Source organism: Bubalus bubalis, chromosome 16 (genome assembly GCF_019923935.1).
Source record: "Bubalus bubalis isolate 160015118507 breed Murrah chromosome 16, NDDB_SH_1, whole genome shotgun sequence".
Lineage (NCBI taxonomy): Eukaryota > Metazoa > Chordata > Mammalia > Artiodactyla > Bovidae > Bubalus > Bubalus bubalis.
The window spans coordinates 65,319,384-65,344,192 of record NC_059172.1 but is presented as its reverse complement, the minus strand read 5'-3'; the positions used below and the strand labels follow the sequence as shown (position 1 = coordinate 65,344,192).

At 37.2% G+C, this 24,809-nt stretch overlaps 1 protein-coding gene across 3 annotated transcripts in view; it reads left to right on the top strand.

Annotated features, from left to right (window-relative positions):
• Positions 1–24,809, top strand: part of ZC3H12C (zinc finger CCCH-type containing 12C) — a 76,132-nt gene that overhangs the window by 5,960 nt on the left and 45,363 nt on the right. The window contains exon 1 of one of the 3 annotated variants that reach the window (XM_025266923.2): positions 11,557–11,590. The exons of the other annotated variants lie outside the window; for them this stretch is intronic. The gene's annotated coding sequence lies outside the window, so the exon portion shown is untranslated. Of the gene's footprint in view, positions 1–11,556; positions 11,591–24,809 lie in introns of those variants that run through there. 3 annotated transcript variants of the gene reach the window in all.

The window sequence follows — 24,809 nt, the reverse complement described above, 5'->3', positions numbered from 1 at the left end:
TCACCAAGTATTTGTAAAATTGTCTTACTGTTGATAACCCCAGGAAGATTATTTCAGATTTGCCTCTCTGTTCACCTGTTTTCCAGTTTGGCATTCTGATTTTAAATTACCTTAATCTGTCTACTTGAAGGTACCCTACAAATCAGAATGGTCTAGTAACTGTGTATCTATAATTTCAAATGCTTGAGTATTTTATTTAGTTTAAGAATGCATTTTACTTTCAAAGTAAGTTACATTCCTACCTCCAGCATCACACAAGTACTTAAACATTACATGTAAAGTAAAATGAACTTTTAAACAAAACAACAAAAAAGAGGCCACTTTTTTTAACCTGCTTTTAAAAATGAAAGTCTAATGAAATTAGTTTATTATAATGGAAAATATTAAAAGATAGGAAACAGAAACTTGGAGTGTTTGTATGCTGATGGAAGTTTTTATTAGTCATTTCCTTTTACTACATTTTTGTTTTAATTACTGGACTAATAAAAGTATCCTATTTTATGTTACTGGCTTCTCTGAAGCTATGTTTTCATGGATTATATCTGCCAAATTGGACCCCAGGTGTTCAGTGGATATCACGACTGAGGAACTGTATTTTGGATCTGATGGCATAAAGATAATTTTCAGGTCTGTGATGAGATATCAGTTCTCTAACTTTGCTTTGGTTTTTATAGCTAACATAATAATAGCTATTGAAGAGTCCGACATGACTGGGTGACTGAACAACAATTATGCACAGATATGCCAATGTCATGCTTATCCTTTGTTTTTATTATTTTCATTCTGCAGATGAGGAAACTGAGACTGAAAGTTTAAATAACTTGCCCAGCCTAGTAAATTGCAGAAGGGAGTTTGAACCCCTGAATCTGACTTTGAAAGTCATCCCTTAACTACCGGGCAGCTCTGCCTTCCTGTGATACTGTTTTTTAGTTTGTCCTTTAAACTGTGTGTTATTGTGTGTTTGTATGTTGATAAATATAGTTTGAAAATGTAAAGATGCATGATAATTCTTATGCCCAGTGAACTAGCATCAAGTAAAACCCATAAGCAGATGTCTGAACATTCAAAGCATTCTGCCTTTAAGATAAATGATCAAATCTCTAAAGGTGGATAGGGAATAAAAATCCCCAGATCTTCCTGCTTGCCTGGAATATTCTTCCTCTAGTCCCTCTCACCTTTTGCCTGGTTCACAGCACATTACTGCCTCAGCTTAGATCTCACTTGGTTTACACCATTGTAGGTTAAGATTGATAATAGTAGGTGACACTGTGCCAAGCACTGTTCTAAGTGCTGTACATACATTAATGCATCTAATACTTACTGCACTCCTATGAAGAAGTATTTCAGTACTTTTTTTTTTTTTCTTTTCTGATGAGGAAACCAAACTAACTTGTGTTTAAATAACTTACTACAGGTCTCACAGTTAATAATGACAGAGCAAGTGTTCCAACCAGTTGGAATATTTGGTTCAAGTTGGCTGAGAACCAAATATTAAGGTCTCTTTAACTTAATGTATGTTAATAAATATATCTATTATTGTGAGATTTAAACTACATAATGGAATCATCTCAGAGGTTTGGTTCTAAAAAGGTGTATCTTTTTCTTGTATAATTGGAATTAACACTGTTTATAGAGCTTGGTGCTTCATCTTTCCATCCCCATTTAACATGCACTAAGGATTTTTCTCATGAGCATAAAAATAGTTCAAACATTTTCTTCCTAAGAACATATTTTATGTAATTGTTCTCCTATTTCAGTATTTGTTACTCCCTAATATTTTAATGGCTTCCCAAGTAGCACAGTGGTAAGGAATCCACATGCCAGTCCAGGAGACACAAGAGACTCAGGTTCAATCCCTGGTTCGGGACGATTCCCTGGAGCAGGAAATGGCAATCCACTCCGGTATTCTTACCTGGAAAATTCCATGGACAGAGAAGCCTGGCAGGCTACAATTCATAGGGTTGCAAAGAGTCGGACACTACTGAGCAACTGAGCACGTACAATATTTTAATATCATACTTGAGTTGAATATCATAGTAAAATTTTTTTCTACATCTGTGTTCTTAGGATGAATTTGTAGAAGTGATGATCAAAGAGAATAAACTTTAAGGTCTTTGATGATGAAAAAGTTTTCCAGAAAAGCTGATTGATATGTACACTCATCAGCAAAGAGAGAGCTGATTTCATTCCATGTATGAATGCACTATTAACTTTAAAATTCTGACAGTTTGCTAGAAGAGCGTTAGCACAATTTTAAGCTGGTTTTTGTTCTACTTATATTTTAAGATATTAAAGTAGAGCAGGTTGATTAAGGAAAAAAGCAGAGAAAAGCAAAACCACCTGAAATCTTATCCATACATAGCTTCTGTAAATATTTTGATAAACACTCTCCTATTTTTTGTATTGCTGTATTTACATGTTACAGAATTTTTACTTGGGTTTTAAATTGAAAACACAAGCATTTTCTAATCCCCCATCTTTAGGCAAAATGATTTATTTACTCTCCTGTGTTTTCAAAATACTGTGAATCCGTCTATAGCACTTGCATAGTTGGTGATAGTTAGCTGTTTCATTTTTATTCCTTTTTTGCTTTCTGTGCCTGTTACCTCCATCTATAAAACAACAGAAGAATACTAGCTCAAACCTAGATCTGTCGTCAGGATGAACAGTCATACAAAATGTTTATAGCTGTACCCTATACTTTGTCTAGGATCTTCGTTATCTTATTTGGAGTCTTTAGGCTCTTCAAGGGCCAGGACTCTGGGCTGTTGTTTTATCCCAAGTCTTCTACGGTGTTTGGCACCTCATAGATACTTCATGAATGTTAAAGGCCACAGAGTATGCTCTTTAAATGGATCTGCTGAGATGTGGTAGGATGAACAAAAGCCAGGAAATGGTTAAGAGATGATTGTAATAATCAGTGCAGAGCAAATAACACAATTGGTATACCCAGCATTTTAAAATTAAAATGTATAATGTCATTTCTTGAGTGGCTGTATACATTTGCCCTATAAAAATATAATGAGCCTTATCTACCCCACTTAGCTGGGAAAGGTTATTATAAAAGTGAATTTCTAAAAGTTAGTCTTAAGATCTTCCAAGAGCAAAATGTTTTAACTTTTAAATAGAAAAATTTATACCCATAAACTATATTTTTCTGCCTTCAAGTCATATAGCCTTTAAGTTTACTTACTGTAAAACATAATAATAGCCAATATTTATTGGGCACTAATTTATGGCAGGTACAGTATTAAGCACTTTACTTCTATTATCTAATTTAGTTTTACATCAATTGTATAAAGTTTATACTGTTGTTTTGCCTATCTTCCAGGTGATGGAATAGAAGTTATCAAGATTTCTGATTTATCCTAACTAAACAGCAATGCTTGTCTAGCTTTTTTATTATTATTATTAATGATGATCAGAACAGCAGAATTCAATGATTTCTGTTGATTTATAGCAGTGATTTTTGGTCTTCTTTCCTTGTTGACGTCACTTCCTCTAATTTGAAGCAGATAACTGCTATGGACTGTGAAGCTGAATGACAACAGCTAATATTATGGCTAAAATAAAAGTATTTTAGGTAACAATTAAAGGCCTGTAGGACTCTCAGACAGCCTAGGTTGGAGAACTGAGAGACTTTACTTTGAAAGAGAGCAGTTGGGCCCTCTGATGTTAGCTAGTGTGTGCATGCTAACTGGCCTCAGCCGAGTTCAACTCTGAAGCCCTATGGACTGTAGCCCACCAGGCTCCTCTGTCCATGGGATTCTCCAGGCAAGAATACTGGAGTGGGTGGCCATGCCCTCTTCCAGGGGATCTTCCCCACCCAGGGTCAAACCCACTGTCTTCCTGTGGCTCCTGCATTGCAGGCAGATTCTTTACCGCTGAGCCACTGGGGAAGCCAACATCAGCTAGACCTGGGTTTAAATCCCAGCTCTGTCCTATACTGGCTGTGACCCTAGACAGAACTCAGTTTCTCTTTGATTTCTTGTTCAGTACTTTGCAAGTTGTTTTTACTAATTCAAGCTAATGAGTGTAAAAGTGCCCACCAGAACATAGAAGACACTTAATGTTATTATAAAATGATTTAGCAGTATTCACTGAATTGATTAGACAGAGATTTTGTTTTGTTTTTCTGTCTACTTATTCACTGACTCTTGTGTTCTGAGTAATTGAGATTACCAGATTAAAAAAATTTGTAAAATCAAATTTACTGCTTTTAATACGTCAGTTTACATTTTGGATTTTTCAAAGTGAAAGTCGCTCAGTCATGTCCAACTCTTTGGGACCCTGGAATTCTCTAGGCCAGAATACAGGACTGGGTAGCCTTTCCCTTCTCCAGGGGAGCTTCCTAACCCAGGGATCGAAGCCAGGTCTCCCGCATTGCGGGCAGATTCTTTACCAACTGAGCCACAAGGGAAATGCAAGAATACTGGAGTGGGTAACCTATCCTTTCTCCAGGGGATCTTCCCGACCCAGGAATTGAACTGGGATCGCCTGCATTGCAGGCAGATTCTTTACCAACTGAGCTATTGGGGAAGCCCTACATTTTTCAAAGGACTCTCAAATTTGTTACCTCCTGTCTTGTAGGGTGAAGCTAAAATTAGTTTCTGTTCTTTGTTCTTAGTCATCTCTACTCATTTCCTATTCAAAATTATGTGGACTTAATTTTATCCTTATTCTGTAACTTTGGTCATTTTTAAATCTTGGCTTTTACTTTATAATTTATTGTTTTGTATACTTACAGGAAGCAGGTTTCCCATGTAATTAAAGCTGCCTCCTCACTGTTGACTTAAATGTTTTTTATCATTAAGTCATCATGTTCTTTGAATTGCTCCCACTGAGTTGGCAATTTTATGCATTAGATACTTCTTGGAATTTTGCTGTCATTTTAAATGATTAGTATAGATCTAAAATGCTGGAAATGTTTAATAAATTATCTGTTTTGATAAAGTAGGTATTTCTATTTTCGCTAAGATAGAAAAGTGCCTTAAGTAACATAAAATTTTTAAGTCATAAAGTGTGTTAAAATTAGCAGTATCCTGCATAGGAAAAAAATGGTTTCAAATAGAGATGTTTTCTAAAGGGCATATCTATCATTTTATCTTTTAAAACTAAATTTTGAGTTAAAGTTAAGTATTTTTTTTTCTTGCAAGATATTTGCTTTACAATATTGTGCTAGTTTTTGCCATACATCAACAGGAATCAACCACAGGTATATATATGTTCCCTCCTTCCCGTCTCCCACCCCCTCTCACCCCTCTAGTTGTCACAGAGCACTGGGTTGAGCTCCCTGAGTCAGATAGCAACTTCTCACTTGAGTTAAATATTTTAACACATTTATTTTATCACGTTTTTAAAATAGAGAAAAAGTTAAAAAAAAAATACATAATTCTCCCCTAGAGATAACTTAAAGTTTTGGTATTTTTTTTTTTTTAACTCTCCTACTAACTATAAACACATCCTTTAAAAAATTTGTATGCATAGGTAGTTTTATTCCTTACTGTTCATTCAATATACTATGTTTTCCTATATCATTAAATATCCTTTTAAAGATCATTTTGTATGTGAATATTGTGATTATTATTTTGAAAGCCAAGTGGCATTCAGCATGTTCAAGTATGACTATAATTTAATCAAGCTTATATTGCTAAGTATTTAAAGTATGACTATTTTTTATTGTTATAATGAACAGTGATAAATGTCCATGTATGTAGATCTTTGTACACACTTATGAATGTATTTTATACAAATTCCTAGATGTGATCATGCAAATTGCCCTCTGGAAAATTTGCACCAATTTATATTCTTTTTAGAAATCCATGTGTGTTGCTCTCAGTACCCATCACTCTTTCCCTGTACAACCTGTCTTTGTTAATTTGATAGATAAGAATGACATAATAGTGTTAAGAAAGATTTTTCAGTAGAGTCAGAAAGATTGAATTTGAATTACTGTTCTGACATTTGTATATTCTTGGGCAAATTTCTTATACTTTCCTAAGCCTCAGTTTTTTGTGTGAAATTGTGATGATAGTACCTATTATCATGGTAATATCATATAATATGGTTGTGGATATTAACCAATAATGTATAAGCCCCTGAGAGATGTTAGCAATCATTATTATGAATGAGATTTTGCCTTACTATATTTTATACTTGATATGCTTACATATTATACCTTGTAGTATGTGCTATAAAGGAAAGTTATTCAGTTTTAAATAACCTAGTTACCCTGTGCTCAGTCATGTCTGACTCGGTGACCCCATGGACTGTAGCCTACAAGGCTCCTCTGTTCATGGGATTTTCCAGGCAAGAATAGTGGAGTGTGTTGCCATTTCCCTCTCTGGGAGATCTTCCCGACTCAGGGATCAAACCTGCATCTCCTGCATTGGCAGGTGGATTCTTTACTACCCAGCCACCTGGGAATCCCCTACTGAACTTTTATGTGCTGTTAGTTATATTGTAGGACTGACTTCTAGTACTTTTTCAGTTGAGTCTCTTGATTGTCAGGATCTTAGTGACTCCAAAATAATACCAGTTTTTAAAAAACTTCAGCTTTTTTTCTTGTCTTGTTGCATTGGTTGAAATCATAGAACAGTATTGATTAATAATAGGTATTTGAACTTATTTCTGATTTTAATGAGTCTTTTTCTGTTATTTCATATTTTAAATGCCAATGGCTGTTGTTTCCTGACATAGGTATCCCCTGCTTACATACATATATTCCTGTAAATATCTATAAAAGTTAAACATAAGAAGATTGAAAACAGATTTATATATTATGGGACGATTCCCTTAAATTACTAAATTCCTAAGTATCTTTTAGGCACATCTTCAAAATGTATTTTCAGCATTTGACTCATGTTATTTTCTTTTTCAGTTAAGCATGCAGTCAGTCATTTTAAATAAGGCTTAAATGTCAGTAAGGCTGAATTTTACGCTTTCAGTCCACTAAATGATTCCATCCTTACTTCAGACTTTGAGACCCACTCTACTTTTCACCATTGTCCACTACTACATGATATTTATAAAATATGACTTAAAGTAAATGAAGCAGATTCGTCTCTTGGAATAAAACCCTTTCTTCAAATAAAGTCTTAGAGTCAGAGTCCCAGTGCCCTCATTACTCAGGCTCTGAGGCAGTTTGCAGAACACTTTAAAAATGACTGCCCCTCAAAAAAGATTCAGATAATTTACAGATCACAAAAATGACACTGCAACTGAAACTGAAGTATTGAGAGGCCAGCAGGAAACCAACCTTGTGATATAATAAGGTTTATATTAAATAATTTTGTGTCAAGGTCCTAATTTAGCTTGATTTCAAAAATAAGTATAGCAACATATACTATATTAAAATATGGTATTCACAAATCTAGCTAGTATCTAGTGTCTTTCTATTGTTAAATTACTAAAATTTGGATCCTGAACACTCTTCTTTTTTCTACAGTTTTCCATCCATCCAATACTATATTTTTAAATACCATCTATATGCTGCTGCTGCTGCTGCTCCTAAGTCATTTCAGTCGTGTCTGACTCTGTGTGACCCCATGGACCGCAGCCCACCAGGCTTCTCCATCCATGGGATTTTCCAGGCAAGAGTACTGGAGTGGGTCGCCATTGCCTTCTCCATCTACATGCTAATGACTACCAAATATTTATCTCCAATCCTGACGTCTCTCTGTTACCCACCTATCTTGGGACAGCTCTACTTGGATAGCAATTAGTATCTGAAACAAAATTATCTAAAACAGAATTTTTGTCCTTCCAAATCTGTCTCTTTCCAAGTCTTCCCCACTTTTGTAAGAGTTAATACCAACTTCTCAGCTGCTCAAACCAAAAATCTCAAGGTTCTTTGTTCTTCATGTCTCTTTCATCTTCCACATCCATCCAAAACAGGTCTTTAATCATTACTTATGATTAAATTAATTGAATTAACAATGTTCAATATTAGAAAAATCTATTATAGAATAAAATCTACTGGCTAATGTGTATTATTATAATTTGAATATACTATATAACTTATCTTTCTTACATTTAGGACTTTTAGATAAAGTATAAGTAAGATTATACATATATTTGGTTAGTTTTGTCCATCTTTGTTAGGTTTGTCAACATAATTATGCTATTCTCATAAACCGGTTGGGATGTTTTTCATGTTCTTAGGTGCCCTAGAAAATCTCAGTAACAGGAGTTTGCTAGATACCCATAGAACCTATAGGTTTAGTATTCTTTGTGAGAAACGGAATGGAGGGTATAAATCTTAAAGTTTTTATTTCTTCCATGATTATTCACATTTAAAAACCTTTTATTCCTTTGTCTGCCTTTATTTTTGGTTTGTTTGATCACTTTGACCTTTGTAGTTTAAATGTTTAATTGCTTTCTTTTTTTATAATACATTTACACCATTAATTTTTCCATTGAGTATCTGTTTGGCCACATCACAGGTTATAATCCTGTTGTCATCCATTTTTAATGTCCAGAATTTTATTTTTCTTTAACCACCAGGTTATCTGGAAGAGAGATTTAATGTATATGAAACCATTTACCTCAGATTGGGACTTGAACCCATATGCCAGGACTTGAACCTAGCAAAACCCAGTTTGGGACCCGAAGCCAGCCAAAATCCTGCCTGGGACTCTCACCCATGTGGCTAGGACTCAAACCCAGCCAAAGTCCACACTCTCCCACCTGAGATCTCAGACCTGGTTTTAGGACCTAATGAAGCTCAGTTTCTTGATGTCTCATTGCAGAAAGAATTCAGTGAGAGACAAAGTAACAGATAAGAAGTGGCTTTTTTCAGACAGAAACACATTCCGCAGAGTTGTGGACCTTCATAGAGGGCGAGCGCAACTTTGAAATGTGGTGTGGTTTGCTTTATGGGCTGGGTAATTTCATAGGCTAAGGAGTGAGAGGATTATGACAACCATTTTGGGGAAGGGGCTGAGATTTCCAGGATTGGGCCGTTGCCCACGTTTTGGTTTTTGATGGTCGGCCTTAGAACTGTCATGGCACCTCTGGGTGTGTTATTTAGCTTGCTGATGTGTTACAATGAGTGTGTACTGAGGATTAAGGTCTAGTCAAGTTGACTTGTCTGCCATCTTGATCCATTTGATTCTAATCAGTTCATGTTGTGTCCTCTGGCTATGTCATTCTTTTAAAGGTTGTGCCCTGCCACCCTCCCTTCTGTTTCATATAGCTACTCAGTTTTTATGGTTTTTATCATTTAAGGCCTATGGATAAACTAAGTAAATCTAATGCTTTGGATTGTCAGGGCTTTGTGTCATCATTGTGTAAGGATAGGATGGTGTAACTTTCAAAATAAGCTAAGTTCCCAGTTTATTTTAAAAATATTTGTGTTCCATAAACGGGGCATATCTGCCTGCAGATCTCTGCACCTCTTGATCCTCATGTGCTCCCTTCTGTGTGTGTGCTAGGATTTCCTGAGGTTGGAGGTTGAACCAGCAGCTCTGTTTTTCTATGCTCTTTCCTAGTTTAAAGTGTTTCAGGGCGTACCTTCCAGGTACTCCCCACTCTTACCCCCCAAATTGTAAAGCTTTGGAAATAAAAACTAGTTCTTTTCTGACCTGTTTCTGGATGGGATGAATAAATTGGCCAAGAGAAACTGCAGAATTATAGATATAGTACTCCACATTCTTTAAAATGGACAGTGGAGACAATTCTAGTTATCCCTATAAGTAAGAAAAACAAAATGCCTTAAATTGCTGCCCTTTTATTTCCCATTAACTTCTTTATTTTTCAGTGTTCTTTCAGGCCTTTTGATTACATTAAAGAGACCTCTTTAGAGGTCCTAAGGTCTTTAATCTCTCCCTTTGAATAAGAACGTCTGCAGGGAATCAGAGGCTTCTAATGTTTGAAGTCAATCCTGATCCACAAATTAAAAAGATTTTCTGTCCTAAGAGAGTAGGTTCAGAATATAGTTACTATAAGTGTGATTCTGAAAAAAAAAATCAGGAGTTGGCTTATAAGAAAAAAAATTCACAAAATTAATTTTGTGAATTTGGTTGATGTAGAAAATTTTACTACTGGCCTAGGTGGCTGGGAAGCACATGCCAGGTTGGCAGCTGCAACTTAGCTTCTAGACCATCGCATGCTGGGATAGCACCTGAGTGACGATCTGGCAGGTAGAGAAAGCACTTTGGAATTCCTGAGTGACAGCCAGAAAGCAGAATGTGAATTTGGCAAGAGCTCTACCAGGTGCTGAGTCTTGGGCCTAAGCATTCCTCAAAATAACAGGTAGATCATAAATGTTTATTTCCCACATTGATAGCAAATGAGTACTTAAGTTTTATGTGCATTTTAATAGACTGAGTACTTATTTGATGATAAGCACCTAGTATAAGCTAATTCAGTTCAACATGGATTTATATTTGATCAAAATCCTGAAATAATTTCCTGTCAATGTGTACTTAGCCTCTTCTGCAATTTTTTGTGTTAGCTCTTAAAAAATAATCAGAATTAGAAGATAAAATAATCAGTTATTTATTTTCGAAATACTAGGTCTAGGGACTTCCCTGGCAGTCCAGTGGTTAAGAATCTGTACTTCCACTATAGGGGGTGTGGGTTTGATTCCTGGTCTGGGAACTAAGATCTTGCATGGTGTGTAGCATGGCCAAAAAAAAAGAAAAAGTACTGAATCTAGAGACTGATAGTTTAATTGCTAAATCTTTGCTTCCTAATAAGGTAGCCTTTTGCTTACCAAACCCAATGGCTTAAGAATCTCTTCCAAGAGTGAGAAATGTGGTGAACAGGTTCTATGCTCCCTGCACCCCCTTCTCCCCAAGCATGTGTGTGTGCTCGCACACACAACGCACACGACACACTCAGGCACAGAGGGGGAAAGGTGCACCGATAAGGAAGAAGGCCCTGTTTAACAATCTTTCATCAGTCTTTTCAAAGAGTCACTTTGTTTAACAAACTGTCCGTAGAGTATCCATTGTACCCCTTCCTCAAGAATCTTTCACACTTAGATGCTTAATAATTTCTGTAATCATATAAGCATCACAGTACCCTCACTGATCTTTCTTTTCAAGTTTTGATTTTTTGTGGGGAGACTGGCTGGAGCAACTAGGACAGGAGTATTTAGACTGCCAAATGGCAGCATTAAGTCTCTAGGTATCTTGAAGGCTGAGAAAGAAGATTGAAGATGCATTAAAACGAGGAGGCAGAAGAGCAACTAGAGCGTACCTCCTGCCCCTGAACACTGGCAGTGCCCTGGCGGCGCCTGTCCTCACCTTGCACTCTTCTTTCCCAGTCGGTCCTGGCCCTCTGGGGCTTGTGGAGGCTGGGAAAGGACTGCAGGGTTAAGAGTGGTAGTCTGGTTAATTTTGACCGACAATTACAGGGTAAAGGAGAGCCAAGGTTTGCCTCATTGAACCACCTCTGTTTTCTCGTATGTGTGTATGTGCTCAGTTGCTCAGTCATGTCCAACTCTTTGCACTCCCATAGCCCGTCAGGCTCCTCTGTCCGTGGGATTTTCATGCAAGAACACTGGAGTGAGTTGCCATTTCCTCCTCCAGGGGATCTTCCCAACCCAGGGATTGAACCTGCGTTAGTTGAATCTCCCATATTGGTAAGCAGATTCTTTACCACTAGTACTACCTGTTTTCCCAATTCACTGCTATTCCTTCTTTTTTTTCCTCTTAAGTTATTGTCATTTTATTTATTGCTAGTCTTTAATTCATACATAAGTCGGCATGCCTTTTTTCTCTCCTGCCCCATTGAATCTATTCTCCTGGTTTAAAGTTCTTAAACAAAAAAAAACTTGTATCTCTCTCCCCACCAAAATATCTTTCTATAACTTACTCTTTTTCCTGCCAAACTTTTTAAAAGAATAAGATGCTGTCATCTCTTCTTCAGATCACACTTACTCCTTAACTGGGAGTTTTTAGCCTGTGTTCTGTGGTTCCCTGAAGTGTCCATTGATAGAAATTGGGCATTCTCTGATTTGAATGGGGAAAAAATTAGTATTTATATTTATATCCTCTAATTGAAATTTACTGTTTCTCTCAATTATTAATGTAAGCAACAAGTCCAATTTTAGTAACAGCAGAAGTTTCCCTATTGTGTTACAGTTGAAATAAATATTCTTAACTCACTTTTAACTACTTTTGAATCATGAGAGTTATTAGATCTGCTACACCTTGTTATTTTAATGTATTAATAAAAGGCATATATTTTACTGTATCACATTTTTACATATTTTGATGATTATTTTAATATAATTGATTTTTTGTAATGCAGTCTGTTTTTATTTTACCCATTTAAAAACATTACTTTGAAAAGTGGTGTATAGTCTTCATTAGACTGAGGAAGGATCTATGATGCAAAAACTTGGTTAGGAGCCTCTTAACCCCATCTGTCTTCATATCTCCAAAATAGCTTCCTCAGTGCCACTCATCACCTTTACCCGATGTCCTCAGTCATTCTGCGGTGTATTTGTATCATTTGATGCCATCAATTATTTTTTGTTACTCTCTCCCGTTTTGTCTTTAATATCAAATCCTTACTGGACCCATTGGCTCATGTTAGAAAATATCTCATAATACCTTCCTAACTTATCTGCTTTGAGTTTCTTGTCCCTCAAAACTAATTACAGCCGGAATTACCATCCTAAAATGTAGTTAGAAACACATCATTCACATTCTCAGAAACTTTCAGTGGTTCCCCATTCTTTCTGTTTTTATTTCAAGTTTTATTTTATATTAGTGTATAGTTGATTTAATTACCTTTCTAAAATGTGGGTAGAATTACACCATTCCCTTTTTCAAAAACCTTCAGTAATTTCCAGGTAACAAAGTTGAGACATTAGTATGGCATTCAAGACTTTGCATGGACTATCTACATCTTGACTTTTTAGCCTCTTCTACAGCAGTATTAATCTCACATTTATTCTGTATATTTTATCACCTTTCTTGTCTCTGGGCCTTTGATCCTGTTTTCTCTAGGGAAAAGTCATTCTTCCCATTCCTTACTCCAGTCCACATCTTGCCCTCCCACAGACACGCGCACAATAGTATATATAGGAACGTGTCATCATTGTCGTTCTCTTCTCAGCTTATACATCCACCTCTCAGAACTTTCTCAAATCTGAGCCAATGTCTTTGTCTCTTGTATTCCATGATTTCAGGCTTCCTTGGTGCCTCAGTGGTAAAGAATCCTCCTGCCAGTGCAGGAGACACAGGTTCAATCCCTGGGTCGGGAAGATCCCCTGGAGAAGGAAATGGCAACCCACTCCACTGTTCTTGCCTGGAAAATCCCGTGGACAGAGGAGCCTGGTGAGCTTCAGTGTATGGGTTGCAAAAGAGTCGGACATGACTTAGCAACTAAACAACAACTCCTCCGTGATATATCACTATTACTAGCACTAATTTTGACATGCCCTATATTGTATAGGTGTTCATCTGTTTGGTTTCTTTAGTATATTTATATTCCTTAGTGTAGCAGCTGTATTCATGTTTATACCCTCTCTCATCTTCACTCAGTATCTCTCATAGTAGGCATTCAAATAAACAAACATTTCTTGAGTGAATACATGAATTCATTGAATACTGACTTAACCTGGTTGATTTAGTTGTATTAGGTGAGCATGGACCAGGCTGCTCTTGTTCTGCCTTTCACCAGAGTATTATAAAAAGTATTAGTTGTGCACATTTAAAAATAGAGTTTGGTTACCTAGCTAACATCTGCAAAAATGCCATAAGAACTAAGTTACTTCATATCTAATGATAATACTATCAAAATAGAGTCCTAAGTCATAGGATTTTTTTTTCATAAAAGATTTGTTAAATAATTATTTAAGGGGGAAAATTATTATGGCTTTAATTTTTTATAGTAACTTACAGATCTTAAGAGAAAGCTAATTCTGAAGAGTATACTAATTTATTACTTTATTAAATGTTAATGAAATTATGAGAGAGGTGGAGGCAATGGCTGATCATTGTCTACAGCCATTTATTTTAAAATAATTTTCCACAATCCACCATCTATATTGCTAAGCTGAAAGAAATGTTTTCTCATTTTCTATAAGAAAACCTTTGTTTCCTTTCAGGTGCTTATTATACTTTATTCTAATTTTACTTCCATTTTCTTCTATGTCCCTTCACTTCTACCCACCATCAAAATCAATGTATTTCTTGTAAATTACTGATTGCCAGTCCTTTAAAAAAAAAAAAACAAAACAGGAAATAGACCTCTTTATTTATATGAGGCCTTGTTTTCCCTCATCCCAGCCATTTTTAAAAATTTTATTATTGATTTTTGGCTGCACTGGGTCTTTGTTGCTGCACATGGGCTTTCTCTAGTTGTGGCGAATGGGGGCTGCTCTCTAGTTGCAGTGAGTGAGCTTCTCATTGCAGAGGCTTCTCTTGTTAAAGAGCATGGGCTGTAGGTGTGTGGGCTTCAGTAGTTCTATCGCTTGGGTTTAGTTGCCCCAAGTCATGTGGAATCTTCCCAGACCAGGGATTGAACCCATGTTCCCTGCATTGGCAGGTGGATTCTTTACCACTGGACCACCAGGGAGGTCCCCCAGCCGTGTTTATACTCATATTCCTTAGTAAGCTTTTTACCATTACCTTCTTTTTTTGGAATATTTTTTTCTTCCAGTTTTATTAAGTTATAATTGCTGTAGCACTGTATACATTTAAGGTTTACAGCAGAGATTTGACTTACATACATCATGAGATGATTATTACAATAAGTTTAGTAAACATCTGTCATCTCATATAGATATATTCTTCCTTGTGATGAGAACTCTTAGGATTTACTCTAAACTTTTATATATAATATGCAGCAGTGTTATTTATATTTATCATGTTGTACATTGCATCCCTGAGTGAAGTCGCTCAGTCGTGTCCAACTCTTTGTGACCCCATGGACTGTAGCCTACCAGGCTTCTCCATCCATCAGATTTTCCAGGCAAGGATACTAGAGTGGGTTGCCATTTCCTTCTCCAGGAGATCTTTCTGACCCAGAGATTGAACCAGGGTCTCCTGCATTGTAGGCAGATGCTTTAACGTCTGAGCCACCAAGGAAGATTGCATCCCTGGTACTGTTTAATGTTATAACTGGAAGTTTGTACCTTTTGACTGTCTTCCCCTATCCCTGCCCCTAGTAACCACGAATCTGATCTGTCTTTTTCTATTTTTTTGTTAGCTTTGAAGTGTAATCGACCTACAACACAATGTTAGTTCCTGTTACACATCATTGTGATTTGGTATTTCTATACTTCTCAAAATAATCACCAAGATAAGCCTAGTTATGATGTGTCACCATATATATTCATATTTATTGATACCATTGTCTTCTGCTGCTAAGTCGCTTCAGTCGTGTCCGACTCTGTGCAACCCCATAGACGGCAGCCCACCAGGCTCCCCCGTCCCTGGGATTCTCCAGGCAAGAACACTGGAGTGGGTTGCCATTTCCTTCTCCAATGCATGAAAGTGAAAAGTGAAAGGGAAGTCGCTCAGTCATGTCCGACCCTCAGCAACCGCATGGACTGCAGCCTTCCAGGCTCCTCCATCCATGGGATTTTCCAGGCAAGAGTCTGGAGTGGGGTGCCATTGCCTTCTAATTATCCTTATTAGCCAAAGTATTCCATGACACTTAAATCTTGAATTGCTTTTCTTCTAAAAAAAACTTTTTTAGAAGTTTTTTCCAAAAACTTTTTTCCAAAAAATTTTGGGCTTTTCCAAACTAAATGTTATTCCCCTTTCCCTCTGAGAAACATTGTTCTAAATTATTTTATTAATTTAACAAAATTCATATTGTGAGATCATGAACAAAGGCAGAACTTTAGAATTATATTAATGAAGACATAAAATAATGAAAATCAGGTTTTCTATCTTTTGTACTGAAGTTTCACTTTCAGGATAAACTTTTAAGATAAGAATTAATATTTACTATGTGCAAAGCACTTTTTTCGATCCCTGGATCAGGAAGATCCCCTGGAGAAGGGCATGGCAACCCATTCCAGTTGTTGTCATTCTTGCCTGGAGAATCCCATGGACAGAGGAACCTGGTAGAGCCATGCAAAGAGTTAGACATGACTGAAGTGACTTAGCACATATGCACTCATGCACTATTAAGTTATTATATATTTATTACAACTCTGTGCTCTTGGTGGTGTTTTTATCCCCATTTTATGGTTGAGAAAACTGAGACACGGAGCAGTTGTGTCATTTGTCCAGGATATTTGGATACTTTCTGAGAGAGGGTGTGTTACGGTGTCAGTTCTTAAGGCCATTACGAGATCTCTCTCTTGCTCATCCTGTTTTCTGTGAACACCATGCTGGAATAAGCTCTGTCCTAGAACTTATTGTAAGGGGTCTGCTACAGATTTCAGAATACCAGTAAATTAGATATTAGAAATAGTGGTGCATATAGAGGAACACATGGCCCAGTCTAGTCTAGTTCCCTTTGGTACGTGAGGCAATTACTTTGTCATTGACAAGAAGTTTGGGTAGAATACTATATCCCTTTTCTAACATTAGCAATATCATAGTACCCAAATGTGGTAAAGCAAGTAAATTAAAAAAAAAAAAAAACTAACAAGCTAGTCTTATGATTATTGATGTAAAATTTCATAGGGAAGTATCAGCATATATACTATAATCCTCCAAAATGTTTTGACATTGGTAAATCTGTTAATTTAGTTCACAATATTAGTAACTCAAAGATGATTATGATCATCTTCAGTTCAGTTCAGTCACTCATTCAGTCTTTGCGACCCCATGAATTGCAGCACGCCAGGCCTCCCTGTCCATCACCAATTCCCGGAGTTCACTCAAACTCACATCCATCGAATCGGTGATGCCATCCAGCCATCTCATCCTCTGTCGTCCCCTTTTCCTCCTGCCCCCAATCCCTCCCAGCATCGGAGTCTTTTCCAATGAGTTAACTCTTCACATAAGGTAGCCAAAGTACTGGAGTTTCAGCTTTAGCATCATTCCTTCCAAAGAACATCCAGGGCTGATCTCCTTTAGAATGGACTGGTTGGATCTCCTTGCAGTCCAAGGGACTCTCAAGAGCCTTCTCCAACACCAACATTCTCCAGCACTCCAACATTGATGCTTCTTCAAAAGCATCAATTCTTCGGCACTCAGCTTTCTTCACAGTCCAACTCTCACATCCATACATGACTACTGGAAAAACCATAGCCTTGACTAGACGGACCTTTGTTGACAAAGTAATGTCTCTGCTTTTCAATATGCTATCTAGGTTGGTCATAACTTTCCTTCCAAGGAGTAAGCGTCTTTTAATTTCATGGCTGCAGTCACCATCTGCAGTGATTTTGGAGCCCAAAAAATAAAGTCTGACACTGTTTCCACTGTTTCCCCATGATCATCTTAATATATCATATTAATTCAATCCACATTTTTAATTTTTTTTCCTAAATCTTTCATGTAGAAGGAAAGCATACTTCTATAAGGAACTTTCTAAAGGCTACATATTGTGTGGTATGTAAATGTATAGCTCTATATACATATAATTACATATAGGTACAGAGGATGAGATGGCTGGATGGCATCAGCGACTCGATGGACATGAGTTTGAGTGAACTCCGGGAGTTGGTGATGGACAGGGAGGCCTGGCGTGCTGCGATTCATGGGGTCGCAAAGAGTCGGACATGACTGAGCGACTGAACTGAACTGAACTGAACTGAGCACTTATTGAGTGCTTACTTTGTGCCTGGCACTGTTCCAGTGTTAAGTGTTTTGTAGATGTTAACTCATAAATCTCAAAACAACTATTTATTTACAGCTGAAACATGAAGAGGTAAATTTGCCCAACATGATATAAAAGTATGTTTTGTATGTATGTGTATGTACAACCTCACCAGCCATCAGTGTAATGTGCTGTGTGCTAAGTATAATGCTTGAGAGTAAAACACTAAAGACATTCCCATTAATATCAGGAACAACACAAAATAATCACTGTTAACAGTACAATGTAATTAGACACAAGTATGGGGCAACAGATATAAAAATTGGTAAGAAACAGGCAATCTGATGATTTTACATTCTTATATATGCCTGAAAAACCCAAGAGCCTCAGTGAAGCACTAATAGAAACAATGAGTTCCCTGAGATACCTCATTCACTAAAGTTTCATATATGAGAATAAAATAATTATCTTTTTAGACACCAACAATAACTAGTTAGAAAATATGAGGAAAGGAAAAAACCACCATTCATAGCAAGAACAAAAGCAAAATATTTTAAGACAAGTTTAAAAAGAAATTTATAAGCCCCCTACAAAGAAATCTAGGGAACTATATTGAGAGAGGAAATTTCAATAAATTATTCCTGATTTGTAATCTTTCGTGCTTTTTAAACAAGTATTACTGCAACGCACTCTCCATCAAACTCCCATTAGCTTTTTGGTTGAAACTTGTCAAAACAGTTCTTAAGTATCTGGAAGCTCATACATGCAAAAGATTCTCCCATGATTTATTTTTTTTTTTTTTTTTTTTTTTATTTTATTTTTAAACTTTACATAACTGTATTAGATTTGCCAAATAAAGTTTTGAGAAGTGTTGCCCTGCAAAGCTCTTCATGATGTGGCTTCCCTGGACCTCGCCTTTTTGACCTTACTTTCTGACTCCTCCCCTTGCTCGCCTGCCACCAGTCATAGAGGCCACCTTGCTGTCCTGCGCTCATCTCAGAGCTTTGTGCTTAGCCCTGCCTCCTCCTTTTACACCTTCCTTCCACTTCATTTTGATATCTGCACAGATACCACCTTAGCAGAGAAGCCTTCCCTGATTAAAAGTTTCTCTGTAGTATCTATTGTCACCTGACATGTATTTATTGTTTGCATCCTCTCCCTCTGTGAACTTGGTGAGAGAAAGGACTGGCTTTGTTCCTGCTGTATCCCCAGGACCTGGCACCTAACAGGTGCCCATTTGCCAAATGAAACTGGCATTAAAAATTACAGGTTTGGTCACTAAGAATTCTGAGGAAAGAGTGAAATTACAGTCAATCTTGTTTTTCCTTGAACAGTTTGCCCTTGAACATCACAGGCAGTAGGGACACCACCCACCCTCTGTGCAGTCAGAAATTCTTCTATAACTTCAGTCGGCCCTCAAGATCCAGGGTTCTGCACCCCAGGATCAGCCATCCCAGAATCACATAGTCTTGTGGATGCATGCATTTCAAACCCAGTGCTGTTCCAGGGTCAACTGTAGTTATGTTCTATGAAGTTACGACAAATACTGAACCATTGCTCCTGAGGAAATACAAGATTAGGGTCCTGCAAGCCTCCTGTCAGAACATTTTCATGGACCAGTCTATCCATAACCTTATTGTACATGTGGTACTGTTTGAAAAAGTGAAAGCGAAGTCGCTCAGTCATGTCTGACTCTTTGCAACCCATGGACTGTAGCCCGCCAGGCTCCTCCATCCATGAGATTTTCCAGGCAAGAATACTGGAGTGGGTTGCCATTTCCTTCTCCAGGGGATCTTCCTGACCCAGGGATTGAACCTGGGTCTCCCGCATTGTAGGCAGACGCTTTGCTGTCTGAGCCACCAAGGAAGCTAAACAATACTGTGGTACTGTTTAGAGACACTTTATTAAGTATACACTGTCGATTCATTAACACTGAACCTGTAACAGCTCTGTAACTTGTACCTGAACAAAGCTTACCTAACACGCATATTTCTTCATAAGACACATCACGTCTTTCTTGGACTTAGCACTTCAGCACTAGACTTGGGGCCCATTTAAACAGCAAATTCACCAACAGAAAGCACAAAAATGCGAAAATCATAGAGCTAACCAGTCCTTTTTAGGACACTTGTTTCAACATGAGGGATTTGTTCAGCCTCAGCTGGAATGTGTGCTTCTGGCAACTCAGATTTTTCCCCTCTCTGCACAAGCACATGGCTGTGGAATGGCTGTAAAGCACTGCAGAAACTGGTTTGGGGGTAAATAGATGTCAGTGAATACGCAAGTTTGCAAGTACAGAATCTGCAAATAGTGAGGACCAACTACACATCATTCTTCCAATAAGTATGTACTGTGTCTCTACTATGTGCCATGCCCCCAGACATTTATCAAGTCCCAACCGTATGCCAGGCCCTGTGCAATACTCAGATAATCCAAAAATGAGTTTAACAGTATTCTGGGAAAGGTTTCAAGGCAGAGTTGGGAACCTTCTATACTAATAGGTGAGATTTTATCCTGTGAAGCTATGGAGAAAGGTATTTTAGGAGAAAGAATCTTTAAGTCAGTGTTTTTAAACTTAGCTGTACATTAGAATCACCTGGCCTATTGCCATGCTTCACCTAGACGAAAAAAAAATAAACATCTCTCAGGATGAAATTCATATGCCAGTATATTTTAAATCTCCCCAGATGATTCTAGTATGCAACCAAATTGAAAGAACTGCCTTAAATCCTCATGTTTGGCTGGAGTGCAGGTTATGTGAAGGGAAGTAAAGAACAAATAAATCTGGTAAAGAGATTTTTGGCCCAGTTATTGAAATGCTGTAATTTAGCACATATTTATTAAGCACCTGTAGGCACTCTGCTAGTGCTGGAAATACAGCAGAAAACGAAATACAAGAATCTTTGGTCTGTTAGAGTTTATGGTTGAATTCTTTTGGCAGCTGTTTAGGATGATTCATAGTCTAGATTTAACTTATAGTATTTGGTGATTTTCATTTAGAAGGAATCTTGTCAGAATTCTAAATTTAATTGCAAATTACTATATCATCCTCTGATATGAATAGAACTCTATAAAGAAAAAATTGTGTTGTGAACTTCTGTGCTAGTCTTAGCATTTTCTAACACAACCATTAATTTTGTTAGCCTCTCAAGAGTTTTTCAGTTTCTTGCATACTAGGACAATTATCTAAAACCAGTAGTACCATTGGAAGTACTAACTCAAGCATTTCATTTCTCATCTTATAGGAATTGGTGTATAAGAAACAACTGTCTTGATTATTAGTAAGAATTTATATTTAGATCAAACTTACAATTAAAAAAGAACCTTAATTGGGTCATAGTTGATTTGCAACTCCTTTTATATTATTTGCTGTAAGCTACATTTTATTTTTTCCTGAGTTCCTTTATATTCAATGTCCTATTATACTATCTTCTAGATCATTAGCAAGAACAGAGACCCCTAGAGTCCTCTTATAATTCTGTCTGATATGGTTATTCCTTATGGTCTTAGTCTGTCAATTTCACTTTTAAACTTTTGGTCAAGCAGTTTTGAATTAGCTTGCTAAATAGTTATTTAACACCTAAAAAAGAAAAGACCTGAGCCAACCTCAGCTTGTATACATACTCTGAGCTGAAATGAAGGTGCATGAGTGAGCATGTGTGGGTGGGAAGGGGGAGGTACCATGCTGTGGGGTCAGAAGGAGAGACTAGGCTTTGAGAGGAATGTTGTGAATGTTATTATCATTACTGTCAGAGATAAGGTGCCACATATACCATCCAGTTGTCTTATAATGTGGAGAATATGTCTTGCCTATATTTCATATAAAATTATACAGTTTGGGTCAGCTTTTCCTCAGTTTCAGTGGTGCTTAATACAACTGTGTGTTTTAACATGGATGATATCATGTGCTTCATACTTCTTTTAAATCATACAGGTCCTTGTTCCCTCATGAATTTTCTCTCTCCTGCTCCCCACATAGCTGCCTTAGCAACCTAGTACATCATTTTGGGTTCATTTATATTCCCTGAGCTCTACTAAAATTTCTCATTCCTTGAATATTTGCAAGTTGTATAGGAACTGAAGATCACCTTTTTAAAAAACTTGCTTGTTTATTTGAATTTTTTAAAAATGTGAAATGGAGCTTGCGGGGCCTTAGGGGAGAGAATTGCCTGGCCATCCAGTGGTTAGGACATGGTGCTGTCACTGCTGTGGGCCCAGGTTTGATCTCTGGTCCGGGAACTTCAATCCCACAAGTCAAGCCACACAGCCAAAAAAAAAAAAAAAAAATAGAAAAACTAAATGGAAAGCTAGTCATTAGGAAATATTTGAAGTCTTAGGATATGGGTTATATTGTCACTTAAAGTGACTGTAGAAAAGTTTCTTTGTTTTTAGATCACTGAGAAAAAATTCTACTTTGTGGATTTACTATTTGTCTCTGAACCATAAAGAGAATCAAGATTTGTCTTCTCTTAGTCATACGGTGCTGAAGTATTCTTATAGTGAAACCCTAAGAATTTTGACTTGGGGAAGCATTATCTTTCTTTGTTATAGAATTGTTTCTTTTATTTTTTTAACTTTATCCCTTCATAGTATTTTTAAAGTGGTCTGTTCAGAGTTAATTTATGTAAGTCTTTTAATCACCTTTTTTTTTCCCTTAGTAGCTCTTTATAACAAAACGTTATTGAATATTGTTTTTTCCTGTCTTAGTTCTGAACCAACTGAGAAACAGACAAAGGAGCCAGGCAGATGGACATAAAAACAGCAACTCTTGTTGATGAAGCTAATGCAGAGCATGACTTAAGAGCACAGCACAAAGGGCTTAGTAACACTGAACCCCCAAATTAGAAAGATTTAATCACTCAGTCCCAGGCAGCGCTGGAGAGCAAAGCAACTCTGTGCTGTCTGCACCAGGGTGGACCCCAAGAGAAGTGTGCAGAGGGAGGGGCACTTGGCTTACACAGACCCCATCCCCAGGAGGAGTAGGAGGCCACAGGGTAACTCCAAGGGATGCCTCTCTAGTCAGGAAGTTGGAGCCAGAGAAGGGGAGACCAAGAAGAGACCTCTCATGCCTGCCAGGCCTGAGCTTATTACTCAGTTGCACAGCTGCCCTGAATATTGAAAGCAGCCCCCATGGCAGAGCCAGGGCTGTGGAAACATTGCAGATCACCGCGGGCTCTTAGATAAGCTCACCCTGTTCACCAAGAGAAATAAAAGCTAGCAGGGAGCATTTTGTTCATGTGAATGCCTGCATTCAAATTTGCAGGAGCCCATTTCTTAACTGGTCCTGTTTTTCAGATGTCTTCTAGATAGCAACACACTGCTAGATACCATATAGGTTTTTTTTCTGTATGGATTAGGAAGATTAAATGGATCTGCCCTCAAGAAACTTACAGCCTGGTTCATAAGTAAATGCTATATTGTGCAGTACAGACTATTCATGTTATAGAAATTCAGTAAAAACCGGACTGGTCCAAGAAGATTTTATGGAAAAGTAAGCCTTGAGCTGGAATTAGAACAAATATGATGTGGGTAGGTGAGGCTGTGCAAGAGAACATGAGTGAAGGGACCGTTGTTTCAGCATCTGTGACTTCACCTTAATTGAAGTGGGAAATAAGATGACAGAGCTTAGAGGAGCCCCCGCTGTAAGGGGAGTCTTGAGAACAACGCAGAGGACAAGAGATGTGATCTACTGCTGAGATTTTTTTTTTTTAAACCTAAGAGTGGTGTCAGTGAAAATTACTTTGGCAGGGATGTACTTAAGGAGTATTGAAGGAAGGAGATAAATTAAGAAACAAAAGTAATCTAAGTCTAAGGAAATGAAATATAGTAAGGGTCTTTCATGCCCATCTGACTTACTACATATATAATAACTCTCATGGGTTAGAGAGTAGTCCCTGATTGATTTTGCTCCATTCTTTTACACCGGGTACATAAGTTAGGTTTTTGGTTAGTTGGTGGTGGTTGTTGTTTAATCAAATTAATAAGAGTTTTTTGTTTAAATTTAATCTTTCAAACTTCTGGGGACAGTTGGGAAGATTTGAATTAATAATCTTATTTCAGTGGTGGTGTTGTGAGGATCAAAAGAGATTGTAAATTGAAGGAGAAAAAAATGCATACTAGGAGAAAGGTTCCAGGAAGCCAGGTTGGATCACCCCTGACAAAGAGAATTGATGCCAACACCAGCATGACAGCCCACGTGTTTCCCACTCATACCTCAGCAAACAGTTGAATTCTTAAATGTTAGGGAAGCCTTTGACGCTGACAGATTTTAGTATTACAGCCTGATACAGCTGTTTGCATTTTCTCTGCAACTGAGAGTGGACCAGGACCATTGGACTCAAAAAGGCCGGGGAGGGCCTCTTTTCACCTACAGATGTTTTAATGTGCTTATCAAGTTATCCAATACTAGCAACCAACATAGTCTAAATACCACAGCAGGATCTGATTAGCTTTTTCAGATCACTGCCTTTATTTGCTGTTTGCAAAAAAAGCTTAATCCAGTCCTAGGGATCAGGCTTCCCGCTGAGCCCGTGGGTAGTTTTCTCTCATTCTTTGTGTTCACAGTGGCAGGAATTAGTGAGAAGATTCCTCCTCCTCCTGAATTAAAGCTATAAAGTAGTAACTATAGTAGCAATGGGGAAAAAGAGAAGAAAGAAAGTCCAAGGGAAAGAGGGACTGTCTGTTCATACTAAAGAGTGTCTTTTTTATATACAAAAGGGAAAAGGGTTCAATGTAAATTCATAAATATTGACCTCACTATCTCTAGTCAGTACATAGCTTACGTTTTATTTGGTTTTAGTTAACAACTTTGCATGAATATATATTTTTTATCTTGATCTTATTTAATCAAATTCAGTTTTACCAAAAGTCTATTTATTAACTATACTAGTGGCCTTGATTTATCTTTCTTACCTTTTACTCATGAGATTTTTTTTTTTTAAGTACCAGCACACCACCAAAAAAAAAAAAGATAAAATTCTAACTTTTTTGATTCCTGTAGTGTTCATATGCATAAAATTTGAACTCTATGAAATTCACTTTATAATTTTCAATAAACTCTAATATTAGAAATGCTTTATATTGATCTCTAGTGGCTGTATGAAATTAGGCCATGGGTGTAACTGTTG